Source organism: Salmo salar, chromosome ssa15 (genome assembly GCF_905237065.1).
Source record: "Salmo salar chromosome ssa15, Ssal_v3.1, whole genome shotgun sequence".
NCBI lineage: Eukaryota > Metazoa > Chordata > Actinopteri > Salmoniformes > Salmonidae > Salmo > Salmo salar.
In genome coordinates this window covers 107,589,028-107,598,400 of record NC_059456.1, presented here as the reverse complement: position 1 = coordinate 107,598,400, position 9,373 = coordinate 107,589,028, and positions in this window count along the sequence as shown.

Sequence of the window (9,373 nt, the reverse complement as noted above, 5' to 3'; positions counted from 1 at the left end):
TATCTCTGGTCACCCCTAAAGCCAACTCCTCCTTTCGTCGTCTCTCCTTCCAGTTCTCTGCTGCCAATGACTGGAACGAACTACAAAAATCTCTGAAACTGGAAACACTTATCTCCCTCACTAGCTTTAAGCACCAGCTGTCAGAGCAGCTCCCAGATCACTGCACCTGTACATAGCCCATCTATAATTTAGCCCAAAACTACTACCTCTTCCCCTACTGTATTTATTTATTTTATTTATTTTGCTCCTTTGCACCATATTATTTATATTTTATCTCTGAACTTTCTTCAAACTACAAATCTACCATTCCAGTGTTTTTCTTGCTATACTTTATTTACTTTGCCACCATGGCCTTTATTGCCTTTACCTCCCTTATCTCACATCATTTGCTCACATTGTATATAGTCTTATTTAAAAAAATGTTTTTCTTCTACTGCATCATTGATTGTATGTTGTTTTACTCCATGTGTAACTCTGTGTTGTTGTATGTTGTCGAACTGCTTTGCTTTATCTTAGCCAGGTCGCAATTGTAAATGAGAACTTGTTCTCAACTTGCCTACCTGGTTAAATAAAGGTGAAATAAATCAAATAAATAAAAAAAACACACAGACACACACTCACACACACACAGAGAGACACACACACACACACACACACACACACACACACACACACACACACACACACACACACAGACAGAGACACACACACACACAGAGAAACACACACACACAGAGACATACACACAGAGACACACACAGAGACACACACAGAGACACACACACACAGAGACACACACACACAGAGACACACACAGAGACACACACAGAGACACACACACACAGAGACATACACACAGAGACACACACAGAGTGAATATTTCAGTAGTGTGTGTGTGCTCCAGGAGTAAAGTTACCCAGACCTGGAGGAGTTAAGCTGTAAACAGTGCTGTGTCATCACACCTATTATTCTGTTTGTCCTGAGTTAGGATGAGATGGCAAAATCACTCCTTCACTTCCCTGTTGGCGAGCAGCCTGCCTTCTGCTAGCCTCGCTCAGACTGGCTTAAAGAGACAGTGCAACATATTTGAACAGCTAGTAGGTTTAATGATATCGAATCTAATTTTATTCATCACATGCTTGGTAAAAACAACAGGTGTGTACTAACAGTGAAATGCTTCCATACGGGTCCTTCTCAACAATGCAGAGAGAAAGCAGCAGGAAGTCTAGTGGCTAGAGTGGAGGGGTGGCAGGTAGTCTAGTGGTTAGAGTGGAGGGGCGGCAGGTAGCCTAGTGGTTAGAGTGGAGAGGAGGCAGGTAGCCTAGTGGTTAGAGTGTAGAGGAGGCAGGTAGCCTAGTGGTTAGAGTGGAGGGGAGGCAGGTAGCCTAGTGGTTAGAGTGGAGGGGTGGCAGGTAGTCTAGTGGTTAGAGTGTAGGGGAGGCAGGTAGCCTAGTGGTTAGAGTGGAGGGGAGGCAGGTAGTCTAGTGGTTAGAGTGGAGGGGAAGCAGGTAGCCTAGTGGTTAGAGTGGAGGGGAGGCAGGTAGCCTAGTGGTTAGAGTGGAGAGGAGGCAGGTAGTCTAGTGGTTAGAGTGTAGGGGAGGCAGGTAGCCTAGTGGTTAGAGTGGAGGGGAGGCAGGTAGCCTAGTGGTTAGAGTGGAGGGGAGGCAGGTAGCCTAGTGGTTAGAGTGTAGGGGAGGCAGGTAGCCTAGTGGTTAGAGTGGAGGGGCGGCAGGAAGTCTAGTGGGTAGAGTGGAGAGGAGGCAGGTAGCCTAGTGGTTAGAGTGGAGGGGAGGCAGGTAGCCTAGTGGTTAGAGTGGAGGGGAGGCAGGTAGCCTAGTGGTTAGAGTGTAGGGGAGGCAGGTAGCCTAGTGGTTAGAGTGTAGGGGAGGCAGGTAGCCTAGTGGTTAGAGTGTAGAGGAGGCAGGTAGACTAGTGGTTAGAGTGTAGGGGCGGCAGGTAGCCTAGTGGTTAGAGTGTAGAGGAGGCAGGTAGACTAGTGGTTAGAGGTGTAGGGGCGGCAGGTAGCCTAGTGGTTAGAGTGGAGGGGCGGCAGGTAGTCTAGTGGTTAGAGTGGAGAGGAGGCAGGTAGCCTAGTGGTTAGAGTGTAGGGGAGGCAGGTAGCCTAGTGGTTAGAGTGGAGGGGAGGCAGGTAGCCTAGTGGTTAGAGTGGAGGGGCGGCAGGTAGTCTAGTGGTTAGAGTGTAGGGGAGGCAGGTAGCCTAGTGGTTAGAGTGGAGGGGAGGCAGGTAGTCTAGTGGTTAGAGTGTAGAGGAGGCAGGTAGCCTAGTGGTTAGAGTGGAGATGAGGCAGGTAGTCTAGTGGTTAGAGTGGAGGGGAGTCAGGTAGCCTAGTGGTTAGAGTGGAGGGGTGGCAGGTAGCCTAGTGGTTAGAGTGGAGGGGCGGCAGGTAGCCTAGTGGTTAGAGTGTAGGGGTGGCAGGTAGCCTAGTGGTTAGAGTGTAGAGGAGGCAGGTAGCCTAGTGGTTAGAGTGTAGGGGTGGCAGGTAGCCTAGTGGTTAGAGTGGAGGGGAGGCAGGTAGCCTAGTGGTTAGAGTGGAGGGGTGGCAGGTAGCCTAGTGGTTAGAGTGGAGGGGAGGCAGGTAGTCTAGTGGTTAGAGTGTAGAGGAGGGAGGTAGTCTAGTGGTTAGAGTGGAGGGGTGGCAGGTAGCCTAGTGGTTAGAGTGTAGAGGAGGCAGGTAGTCTAGTGGTTAGAGTGGAGGGGAGGCAGGTAGTCTAGTGGTTAGAGTGGAGGGGTGGCAGGTAGTCTAGTGGTTAGAGTGGAGGGGTGGCAGGTAGCCTAGTGGTTAGAGTGGAGGGGTGGCAGGTAGTCTAGTGGTTAGAGTGTAGAGGAGGGAGGTAGTCTAGTGGTTAGAGTGTAGGGGTGGCAGGTAGTCTAGTGGTTAGAGTGTAGAGGAGGCAGGTAGTCTAGTGGTTAGAGTGGAGGGGTGGCAGGTAGCCTAGTGGTTAGAGTGGAGGGGAGGCAGGTAGCCTAGTGGTTAGAGTGGAGGGGAGGCAGGTAGCCTAGTGGTTAGAGTGGAGGGGCGGCAGGTAGCCTAGTGGTTAGAGTGGAGGGGCGGCAGGTAGCCTAGTGGTTAGAGTGTAGGGGAGGCAGGTAGCCTAGTGGTTAGAGTGGAGGGGAGGCAGGTAGCCTAGTGGTTAGAGTGGAGGGGCGGCAGGTAGCCTAGTGGTTAGAGTGGAGGGGCGGCAGGTAGCCTAGTGGTTAGAGTGGAGAGGAGGCAGGTAGCCTAGTGGTTAGAGTGGAGAGGAGGCAGGTAGTCTAGTGGTTAGAGTGGAGGGGTGGCAGGTAGCCTAGTGGTTAGAGTGGAGGGGCGGCAGGTAGCCTAGTGGTTAGAGTGGAGAGGAGGCAGGTAGCCTAGTGGTTAGAGTGGAGGGGCGGCAGGTAGCCTAGTGGTTAGAGTGGAGGGGCGGCAGGTAGCCTAGTGGTTAGAGTGTAGAGGAGGCAGGTAGCCTAGTGGTTAGAGTGTCGAGGAGGCAGGTAGCCTAGTGGTTAGAGTGGAGGGGAGGCAGGTAGCCTAGTGGTTAGAGTGGAGGGGCGGCAGGTAGCCTAGTGGTTAGAGTGTAGAGGTGGCAGGTAGCCTAGTGGTTAGAGTGTAGAGGAGGCAGGTAGCCTAGTGGTTAGAGTGGAGGGGCGGCAGGTAGCCTAGTGGTTAGAGTGGAGGGGCGGCAGGTAGCCTAGTGGTTAGAGTGGAGAGGAGGCAGGTAGCCTAGTGGTTAGAGTGGAGAGGAGGCAGGTATCCTAGTGGTTAGAGTGTAGGGGAGGCAGGAAGTCTAGTGGCTAGAGTGGAGGGGCGGCAGGTAGCCTAGTGGTTAGAGTGTAGGGGTGGCAGGAAGTCTAGTGGCTAGAGTGGAGAGGAGGCAGGTAGCCTAGTGGTTAGAGTGTAGGGGCGGCAGGTAGCCTAGTGGTTAGAGTGTAGGGGTGGCAGGAAGTCTAGTGGCTAGAGTGGAGAGGAGGCAGGAAGTCTAGTGGCTAGAGTGGAGGGGCGGCAGGTAGCCTAGTGGTTAGACTGGAGGGGCGGCAGGAAGTCTAGTGGTTAGAGTGGAGGGGCGGCAGGTAGACTAGTGGTTAGAGTGTAGAGGTGACAGGTAGTCTAGTGGCTAGAGTGGAGGGGCGGCAGGTAGCCTAGTGGTTAGAGTGTAGAGGAGGCAGGAAGTCTAGTGGCTAGAGTGGAGGGGCGGCAGGTAGCCTAGTGGTTAGAGTGTAGAGGAGGCAGGAAGTCTAGTGGTTAGAGTGGAGGGGCAGCAGGTAGTCTAGTGGTTAGAGTGGAGGGGAGGCAGGTAGCCTAGTGGTTAGAGTGGAGGGGTGGCAGGTAGTCTAGTGGTTAGAGTGGAGGGGTGGCAGGTAGCCTAGTGGTTAGAGTGGAGAGGAGGCAGGTAGCCTAGTGGTTAGAGTGGAGAGGAGGCAGGTAGCCTAGTGGTTAGAGTGGAGGGGAGGCAGGTAGTCTAGTGGTTAGAGTGGAGAGGAGGCAGGTAGTCTAGTGGTTAGAGTGGAGAGGAGGCAGGTAGTCTAGTGGTTAGAGTGTAGGGTTGGCAGGTAGCCTAGTGGTTAGAGTGTAGGGGCGGCAGGTAGCCTAGTGGTTAGAGTGGAGGGGAGGCAGGTAGCCTAGTGGTTAGAGTGTAGGGGCGGCAGGTAGACTAGTGGTTAGAGTGGAGGGGAGGCAGGTAGCCTAGTGGTTAGAGTGGAGGGGAGGCAGGTAGTCTAGTGGTTAGAGTGGAGGGGAGGCAGGTAGTCTAGTGGTTAGAGTGGAGGGGTGGCAGGTAGCCTAGTGGTTAGGAGTGGAGGGGAGGCAGGTAGTCTAGTGGTTAGAGTGGAGGGGAGGCAGGTAGCCTAGTGGTTAGAGTGTAGGGGCGGCAGGTAGACTAGTGGTTAGAGTGGAGGGGAGGCAGGTAGCCTAGTGGTTAGAGTGGAGAGGAGGCAGGTAGCCTAGTGGTTAGAGTGTAGGGGCGGCAGGTAGACTAGTGGTTAGAGTGGAGGGGCGGCAGGTAGCCTAGTGGTTAGAGTGGAGAGGAGGCAGGTAGCCTAGTGGTTAGAGTGTAGGGGCGGCAGGTAGACTAGTGGTTAGAGTGGAGGGGCGGCAGGTAGCCTAGTGGTTAGAGTGGAGAGGAGGCAGGTAGCCTAGTGGTTAGAGTGGAGGGGCGGCAGGAAGTCTAGTGGTTAGAGTGTAGGGGAGGCAGGTAGCCTAGTGGTTAGAGTGTAGGGGCGGCAGGTAGACTAGTGGTTAGAGTGGAGGGGCGGCAGGTAGCCTAGTGGTTAGAGTGGAGGGGAGGCAGGTAGCCTAGTGGTTAGAGTGTAGGGGCGGCCGGAAGTCTAGTGGTTAGAGTGGAGGGGCGGCAGGTAGACTAGTGGTTAGAGTGTAGGGGCGGCAGGTAGACTAGTGGTTAGAGTGGAGAGGTGATAGGTAGCCTAGTGGTTAGAGTGTAGGGGCGGCAGGTAGACTAGTGGTTAGAGTGTAGGGGAGGCAGGTAGCCTAGTGGTTAGAGTGGAGGGGCGGCAGGTAGCCTAATGGTTAGAGTGTAGGGGCGGCAGGTAGTCTAGTGGTTAGAGTGTAGGGGCGGCAGGTAGACTAGTGGTTAGAGTGGAGGGGCGGCAGGTAGACTAGTGGTTAGAGTGTAGGGGCGGCAGGTAGACTAGTGGTTAGAGTGGAGAGGTGACAGGTAGCCTAGTGGTTAGAGTGGAGGGGTGGCAGGTAGCCTAGTGGTTAGAGTGTAGAGGAGGCAGGTAGTCTAGTGGTTAGAGTGGAGGGGTGGCAGGTAGCCTAGTGGTTAGAGTGGAGGGGCGGCAGGTAGCCTAGTGGTTAGAGTGTAGGGGCGGCAGGTAGCCTAGTGGTTAGAGTGGAGGGGCGGCAGGTAGCCTAGTGGTTAGAGTGTAGGGGCGGCAGGTAGGCTAGTGGTTAGAGTGTAGGGACGGCAGGTAGCCTAGTGGTTAGAGTGTAGAGGAGGCAGGTAGCCTAGTGGTTAGAGTGGAGGGGCGGCAGGTAGGCTAGTGGTTAGAGTGTAGGGGTGGCAGGTAGCCTAGTGGTTAGAGTGTAGAGGAGGCAGGTAGCCTAGTGGTTAGAGTGGAGGGGCGGCAGGTAGGCTAGTGGTTAGAGTGTAGGGGTGGCAGGTAGCCTAGTGGTTAGAGTGTAGAGGAGGCAGGTAGCCTAGTGGTTAGAGTGTAGATACGGCAGGTAGCCTAGTGGTTAGAGTGGAGGGGCGGCAGGTAGTCTAGTGGTTAGAGTGGAGGGCGGCAGGTAGTCTAGTTGTTAGAGTGGAGGGGCGGCAGGTAGCCTAGTGGTTAGAGTGGAGGGGTGGCAGGTAGCCTAGTGGTTAGAGTGGAGGGGCGGCAGGTAGTCTAGTGGTTAGAGTGGAGGGGCGGCAGGTAGTCTAGTGGTTAGAGTGGAGGGGCGGCAGGTAGCCTAGTGGTTAGAGTGGAGGGGCGGCAGGTAGTCTAGTGGTTAGAGTGGAGGGGTGGCAGGTAGCCTAGTGGTTAGAGAGGAGGGGTGGCAGGTAGCCTAGTGGTTAGAGTGGAGGGGCGGCAGGTAGCCTAGTGGTTAGAGTGTAGGGGCGGCAGGTAGCCTAGTGGTTAGAGTGGAGGGGTGGCAGGTAGCCTAGTGGTTAGAGTGGAGGGGTGGCAGGTAGCCTAGTGGTTAGAGTGTAGGGGCGGCAGGTAGCCTAGTGGTTAGAGTGGAGGGGAGGCAGGTAGCCTAGTGGTTAGAGTGTAGGGACGGCAGGTAGGCTAGTGGTTAGAGTGGAGGGGGTGGCAGGTAGCCTCGTGGTTAGAGTGGAGGGGAGGCAGGTAGTCTAGTGGTTAGAGTGTAGGGGGAGGCAGTTAGCCTAGTGGTTAGAGTGGAGGGGAGGCAGGTAGTCTAGTGGTTAGAGTGGAGAGGAGGCAGGTAGCCTAGTGGTTAGAGTGTAGAGGTGACAGGTAGTCTAGTGGTTAGAGTGGAGAGGAGGCAGGTAGTCTAGTGGTTAGAGTGTAGAGGTGACAGGTAGTCTAGTGGTTAGAGTGTAGAGGTGACAGGTAGCCTAGTGGTTAGAGTGAGGGGTGACAGGTAGTCTAGTGGTTAGAGTGTAGAGGTGACAGGTAGCCTAGTGGTTAGAGTGTAGGGACGGCAGGTAGTCTAGTGGTTAGAGTGTAGGGGCGGCAGGTAGCCTAGTGGTTAGAGTGGAGGGGCGGCAGGTAGCCTAGTGGTTAGAGTGAGGGGTGGCAGGTAGTCTAGTGGTTAGAGTGGAGGGGTGGCAGGTAGCCTAGTGGTTAGAGTGGAGGGGTGGCAGGTAGCCTAGTGGTTAGAGTGTAGGGGCGGCAGGTAGCCTAGTGGTTAGAGTGTAGAGGAGGCAGGTAGCCTAGTGGTTAGAGTGTAGGGGCGGCAGGTAGCATAGTGGTTAGAGTGGAGGGACGGCAGGATAGCCTAGTGGTTAGAGTGGAGGGGTGGCAGGTAGCCTAGTTGTTAGAGTGTAGAGGAGGCAGGTAGCCTAGTGGTTAGAGTGTAGGGGGCGGCAGGTAGCATAGTGGTTAGAGTGGAGGGACGGCAGGTAGCCTAGTTGTTAGAGTGTAGGGGAGGCAGGTAGTCTAGTGGTTAGAGTGTATCGGAGGCAGGTAGTCTAGTGGTTAGAGTGGAGGGGTGGCAGGTAGTCTAGTGGTTAGAGTGGAGGGGTGACAGGTAGTCTAGTGGTTAGAGTGTAGAGGAGGCAGGTAGCCTAGTGGTTAGAGTGGAGGGGCGGCAGGTAGTCTAGTGGTTAGAGTGTAGGGACGGCAGGTAGTCTAGTGGTTAGAGTGTAGGGGCGGCAGGTAGTCTAGTGGTTAGAGTGTAGGGGCGGCAGGTAGGCTAGTGGTTAGAGTGTAGGGGAGGCAGGTAGTCTAGTGGTTAGAGTGGAGGGGCGGCAGGTAGTCTAGTGGTTAGAGTGTAGGGGCGGCAGGTAGCCTAGTGGTTAGAGTGGAGGGGCGGCAGGGTAGTCTAGTGGTTAGAGTGTAGGGACGGCAGGTAGTCTAGCGGTTAGAGTGTAGGGGCGGCAGGTAGCCTAGTGGTTAGAGTGGAGGGGCGGCAGGTAGCCTAGTGGTTAGAGTGAGGGGTGGCAGGTAGTCTAGTGGTTAGAGTGGAGGGGTGGCAGGTAGCCTAGTGGTTAGAGTGGAGGGGTGGCAGGTAGCCTAGTGGTTAGAGTGTAGGGGCGGCAGGTAGCCTAGTGGTTAGAGTGTAGGGGAGGCAGGTAGCCTAGTGGTTAGAGTGGAGGGGCGGCAGGTAGTCTAGTGGTTAGAGTGTAGGGGAGGCAGGTAGCCTAGTGGTTAGAGTGTAGGGACGGCAGGTAGCCTAGTGGTTAGAGTGGAGGGGCGGCAGGTAGTCTAGTGGTTAGAGTGGAGGGGCGGCAGGTAGTCTAGCGGTTAGAGTGGAGGGGCGGCAGGTAGCCTAGTGGTTAGAGTGAGGGGTGGCAGGTAGTCTAGTGGTTAGAGTGGAGGGGTGGCAGGTAGCCTAGTGGTTAGAGTGGAGGGGTGGCAGGTAGCCTAGTGGTTAGAGTGTAGGGGCGGCAGGTAGCCTAGTGGTTAGAGTGTAGGGGAGGCAGGTAGCCTAGTGGTTAGAGTGGAGGGGCGGCAGGTAGTCTAGTGGTTAGAGTGGAGAGGAGGCAGGTAGCCTAGTGGTTAGAGTGGAGGGGCGGCAGGTAGCCTAGTGGTTAGAGTGTAGGGGAGGCAGGTAGCCTAGTGGTTAGAGTGTAGGGGCGGCAGGTAGCCTAGTGGTTAGAGTGTAGGGGAGGCAGGTAGCCTAGTGGTTAGAGTGTAGGGGCGGCAGGTAGCCTAGTGGTTAGAGTGGAGAGGAGGCAGGTAGCCTAGTTTTTAGAGTGGAGGGGCGGCAGGTAGCCTAGTGGTTAGAGTGGAGGGGAGGCAGGTAGCCTAGTGGTTAGAGTGTAGGGACGGCAGGTAGCCTAGTGGTTAGAGTGGAGGGGCGGCAGGTAGTCTAGTGGTTAGAGTGGAGGGGCGGCAGGTAGTCTAGCGGTTAGAGTGTAGGGGCGGCAGGTAGCATAGTGGTTAGAGTGGAGGGACGGCAGGTAGTCTAGTGGTTAGAGTGGAGGGGAGGCAGGTAGCCTAGTGGTTAGAGTGTAGGGGCGGCAGGTAGCATAGTGGTTAGAGTGGAGGGACGGCAGGGTAGCCTAGTGGTTAGAGTGGAGGGGTGGCAGGTAGCCTAGTGGTTAGAGTGTAGAGGAGGCAGGTAGCCTAGTGGTTAGAGTGTAGAGGAGGCAGGTAGCCTAGTGGTTAGAGTGGAGGGGTGGCAGGTAGCCTAGTGGTTAGAGTGGAGGGGCGGCAGGTAGCATAGTGGTTAGAGTGGAGGTGCGGCAGGTAGCCTAGTGGTTAGAGTGGAGGGGCGGCAGGTAGTCTAGTGGTTAGAGTGTA